Source organism: Tasmannia lanceolata, unplaced genomic scaffold (genome assembly GCF_043159265.1).
Source record: "Tasmannia lanceolata isolate RefF3 unplaced genomic scaffold, GAP_Taslan_0.1 ptg000023l, whole genome shotgun sequence".
In the NCBI taxonomy this organism is placed as follows: Eukaryota; Viridiplantae; Streptophyta; class Magnoliopsida; order Canellales; family Winteraceae; genus Tasmannia; species Tasmannia lanceolata.
In genome coordinates, this window is record NW_027518700.1 from 13,372,981 (window position 1) to 13,378,980 (window position 6,000).

The following is a 6,000-nucleotide window of genomic DNA, read 5'->3' on the forward strand; positions in this document are numbered from 1 at the left end:
CCCCAGCAAATCCGATTTATCTATCTATTATACAGTGTAGTGATATTTGCACTACCATGTTTTAATAATTGCACCAACATAGCTTGTCTTTTATAATTTAAACAGCTGTCAAATGTTATTACAGTTCCTAAAAAGCTCTCTAAAGCCCAAAAAAAAAAAGACAAACTGAGTTTGTGCAATTATTAAAATATCGTGGTGCTAATATAAGTACCCATAATATGTGCATTTCTTTCCGTTGTCACTTGGTTTTACCTTTTCCCCGTACAAAATGGTTTTCAAAACATTCAAGTTCCTAATAATTCGGTGTTGGGATAATGCTTCAGAGTCTCTCTTCTTCCTATTAATTACTTTCCTTCTTATTAATTAGGTTTACCAAAACCAAGTCTCTCCCTCTTAAATAGTACAAATCATCGCTCTCCTCACTATTAATTCCATTTTGCAATCCAAACACCTGGATTTAATGTTTCATGCTTCTCATCTCTCTCTCTCTCCCTCTCTCTCTCTCTCTCTCTCTCTCTCTCTCTTTTGGGCGCGTTTGGCAGCCATGAACATTTTTTCATGATAAACTGGCACCTCCAAGAAGTGAGAAGGTTTGGGTGGGTGAAATTAGGGGTGTCAATGGAACCAGACGGTCCGATGGATCGTCCAAATCCTAACGTTAATGAACAGGATCTAAACATATGAATAGGATCCATGGCATATTTCGGATCATCAAATCTGGGATCTGAAAATTTTTGGATCGGGTATGGGCACGCCACAGATGCCCATTAGATAGTCACGATCCGAAATATTTTGCAAAAATACCCTCCAAATTTTGTTAATGCTAACCCTATGAAGGGTATTTTGGTCAAAACCTCTCTTATTACGTAATGAATCGGATGGGAATCCGATTTCACTCATTTCAGTCGTTTCATTTCATACTTTCACGAAGGAAAAGAGAGGGGTTTTAGGGTTTTGTTCTTTTGGCTACCCGGCTGCCATTAACAACAATGGCGATCCCAAATCCAAATCTCTCTCCAGAAGACAAGAACCTCAAGAGGACTCTATTCGTGTGTGTAATTTTGATTAGTTTTATTGTTTACAAGCATTATTTACACCAAGATTAAACATAGATAAATTATTAATTTAGTTGAAGAAAATGCATAGAGACACACTAATAGTGGACTGCCATTCTAATTTTTTCTAAAAAATAATTGTTTACTTAGCTTAGTGGGACATAATAGGACACTCCGATGGACGGTCCGAATTACAATGGATTGTGATGATGACGTGGAAAGTAGGATCCGAAAAACAATTCGACTCCGACCTGACCGATAAGGAATTTGAATGGATCATGACTGCGACATAGGTGGATACAACCCGAAGTGGACCCGTTGACACCCCTAGGTGAAATTGCCCAAAATCAGGAAACAAAATACATGAAATCAGCATCTCCAAGTGGTGAGAAAACAAAATACATGAAATCAGCATCTCCAAGTGGTGAGAAGGGGCTAAAAATCATGAAACAAAAAACTCAACCCAAACTCTGATCGACTGTTTCTTGATTTTTTGCCACTTCTCATCACCGGAGACACTGGTTTCTTGTTTTTAGTTCCTTGATTTTTAGCCGCTTCACCGACACCGAGTTATCATGGGGAAAAAAAAATCATGGGAGCCAAATGTGCCCATTGCTTTTACAACCCGCGTTTTATGGATGCCACCACCATCTTCATCCAAACCATGCATAGGGTAGCGACCACCATTTGTAGCTCATTTTATGGGATTGGCCCCTCACTGTAAACCTCATACTTTGTTGTGTAACTAATGTATGCGATGGTCCCCTCACTTTAAATCTCATACTTTGTAGTGTAACTCATGTTTGGGATGCCCCCATTTTTCACCTCATATTTTGATGGGTGGGGCCCACCATCTCCATCCAAACCCACCGATTAGAGTGGGGTCCACCATTTTGGAGTCCACCATTTCCACACAAATCATTTATACGGTAGGGCCCACTAATTCACACCCTTTGGAGTGGGCCCACCATTTCAAACCACATGCTTTGAGGAGCGTGTCCCACCATCTCCAGCAAAACCCATGCATAGGTTGGGGCCGTCTATTTTGCACCACATCTTCCAAGAAATTTTTTTTACTACAAAACCTTGTCCATGGAGAATTTTTAATAGAATTTTTTCTGTGGTAGCTTTTTTTCCATCTTATGCATAGCACTGGTGGGGCCCATCATTTTACAACTCATGTTTCTATAAGGTGAGGTCCATCATTTATTTTACACCTACACATAGCATGGGTGGGCCCACCATTTTACACGTCATGGTAGGGCCCATCATCTCCACCCCAACCCATGCATATGGTAGGGCCTGCCATTTACACCCATGAGTGGGCCCGCCATCTCCACCCAAATCATGCATAGGGAGGGGCTCATAATTTTTCACCATGTTTGGATAGGTGGATAAGGAACATAACAGAGAACATGACCATTGGATAGGATAGAATGGAAGAAAATGATCCCTGTAGACAAACCCAACTAGTGTCAGGATTAGACTTAGTCAATTTGAGCCGGGTAGATCCTTTCACCTTCTTCCTGAAATTTTTCTAAAGGATTCACTAGCCAACCACAACTAGTTTGGGACAAAGGCTTAGTTGAGTTGAGTTGTTTTGATAGGTGGATACCACCAACTCCACTCAAACTCATGCAACGTGTGAAGCCCACGGATTTGAACAGTAACAGCATCAAATCAACATTTCTAGCCATTTCCACAGAACAATTAAACATATTTTCTTCTCTCTTTTCTTTGAACGGTAAGAGCATCAGATCAAAACAAAAGGAACAAAGAGACCGAGAAGAACTCACAACAAAAGAAAGCATCAAGAGACAAAAAATTAGAAAAAAATCAACTAAAACTATCATATTTTATTTTTCTAAGCCATCAATTTCCAGCCCATTAAATGGTTTTTTTTTAAATACTGGTATATTTTAATAAAACAAAAGAAAGATAACTGAGGAGGTCGAAAAAAGAGAGTAGAAATAGAAAAGCAAAAAAAATGTGACAAGCCGAAAAGAATATCAATGTGGAAGGAAGTTCCAAAAAAAAAAACTCCAAACTAGTACGGTCCTCCCCCGCCCGGGTCAACCGGTCTGCCTCAATATTGTCTAACCTCCTGACATGGAGGGAATCACTCCAACCGATCATGGATCTCCTCAAAGAAATTCGAAAACCTCTATGGATAGGAGCTTCTCCCATCAAGCCATCTAATGACATTCGGGGAGTCTCTCTCCACCTTTAGCCTCCCCAAGTCGCCTCTCACTAAGAATCTGATATGTTGCAGCACAACCCTGACATCTAACTCATTAGTCCTTAATCCCGATTGGTCCAGAGAAAGACCAACGGGTAATGCCTAACTCATCTCTGAGGAGGCCCCTAATACTAGCCGAAACAAGATTCCCGATGCTCAAGTCATCAAAGTTTAGCATCACCACACCTAGATCAACGGGGCTCCATTGAGGGGAGGGAGAATCCATCCTCTTCTGTACTCCAAGAAACCTCTTTCCAATGCCTTACATACGAAGAGCAGACAGAATCAAAGCACAGGAGGGTTTTGTCCCAAGAGATCACTAACGAAATAATCTTTGTGTACAAGAAGTGGGGCTCTTTCCCAGCATTTTTTAAAGTGCGAGCATTTCTCTCATTCCAAAAATCCCAAAGAGTTGTCTATAGCACAAAACTCCCTAGAATATTCCATCTTCTTGACCACTACACGAGGAATCAGGAATCAAGGGTGTCATCCGAGATGGGAATACCCATGAATCCCAAATCTCCTCATAATTCTGCCCCAAATGGCTCTAGCCACCCTGCAAGGAAGGAACATATGGCCAATGGTCTCCCCATCTTCCACTCAGAGAGCATAGTGATCCAGGATGAGAATCTTGTGAATTCTTAGATGGTCAACCATTAATATCTTGTCCAGGCGGAGTTGGGATGCCACCAAACCCTGAACACGTGCAATATGGGAGAGCTAGGCACAAGGTGGTGGTAGATGAAATTGATGGGCAAAGTTCCAGACAAGTCCCAAATCCAAACTATCTTGTCTTTGCCCAACCTTTAAACATAAATGGAATCCAATGCCTCCAGGAATGCAACAATCCCATCAAGCACTGTATCGAGGAACTGACGTCTAAAGTTGATCTTCCAAGACCTTTGTCCCTTTGACCAAGTCACACAATCTTGAACCAAGACCTCTTTATCCATTGCCACACTAAACAAATCAGGAAATTTGTCCTTAAGATGCACCTCCTGAGACCACCTATGTTTCTTGAAGCTGATCCTATCCCCATTATATACTCGGAACATTATCCCCTTTTGAAACTAATACTTCTGCCTTAGTATGCCAACCACACCGTCAACCCTATACCCCTGTGTAGACGCGTTTTCTGCGGGAAAAAACAAAACCGGGGAGGGCTGCGGCCTAGAACCGGACAATATCTACATGGATCGTCGGGGCGTTACAAATATAACCTAGGAACTTTCTCTCTCCGATTCCGATGTGGGACTATTATATTTATCGTCAGAAATCCACTGAACCTGATAAGATTCATGCTTGCTCTCGATCACCCTGACCCGTAACTTAAACCTCGACAGCCCTTTTTCAAGCAAAGCTTTATTATTGAGTTTTAGGTTTCTGAAGTCTAATCAACTAACCAAGTGAAACTTTTTCTTCGGCTCTGAGTCACCCAAAAAAAATTCCTCTAAATCTACCCAATAGGACATCTAAGCAAAGATAAGTAATAGACTGAAATATTGGCTAGCACTGCCTTTATCAGAGTGATCCTGCCCCAAAGAGACACGGGGTCTCGCTCAAGAAGAGTGTCATTTCTGCACCATCAATATAATCAGCATCCTCTTCTCAGGCTTCCCTTCACATAGAGGCGATCCCCAGTAAATGGTTGGTGTTGGGACCTGGGTAGAACTCGTTCTTAAAAGCTAGCCGTTAAGGGGAGGGTGCCCTAGTTCTTTTAAGTCCTTCCACATCCATTGACTTTTCTGAGGTGGGATCTTCTATTTTCGTGTGAAACCCCCAACAATCTCCTTCACGCGGAGCAACATGGGAACTATGAGATCTTCCCCGAGGGATTTTCACCGTCCTCTAAGGTACATCGCAGTTACCAAGCCCCGGCTCTGATACCACTTGTTGGGACCTGTGTAGAGCTCGCCTTTAAAAGCTAGTCGTTAGGGGAGGGTGCCCAAGTCCTTATAAGCCCTTCCACATCCATTCACTTTTCAACTATGAGATCTTTGCTTTTCGCGGGGAACCCCCAACAATTGGTACTGCTCAACCAGGCACCCAAGCAAGACCGTGAATCTAGCTTTCTCGGCGTCTTCTATGTGAATACCCAAGGTTGCCAGAGTGGGAATCGAAACGGGAATCGAAGGCTCCCGGAATGGTCGGAAGCGGGAATCGTGAAGTCGCCGGAGAGTCTCCGGATATTCGTCGGGGAGTCGACGGAAAATCGCAGGAGAGTTTGGAATCTCCAAGCAATCTCCGGGGAATCGCCAGAAAATCATGTTTCACATAACATTAAACTGCGGTTCCCAAAAGTAGGAATTTCGTTTCCGGGGAATCATAAGTCGCGATTCCCAAAAGTGGGAATCGGTTTTCCGGCGAATCCAAACCGGGATTCCCAATTTTTTGGGATTCGAGAATATTCCAGTTTCATATTCGTTGTTCCCACTCCCAGGGAAGAATCCTGCTTCCTTGTGAATACCAACAACTTGTCTTCCATGTGAGTACCCAACTCGGACTTCCAAAGATTAGACCTCTGCCCTGTCACAACCTCATAGTAGCGTAGAACTGTTTTTAATTTCAGCACTTTGTCCCCATTCGCCTCGCTGAAGATCAAAGTATCATCCACGAACAGTAAATGAGAGCGTTACCCCCCTGACCTGATACATGGAAACCTGCAATTAGGCCATTAAATTGTTGGGACCATCAATTAAGTATGAT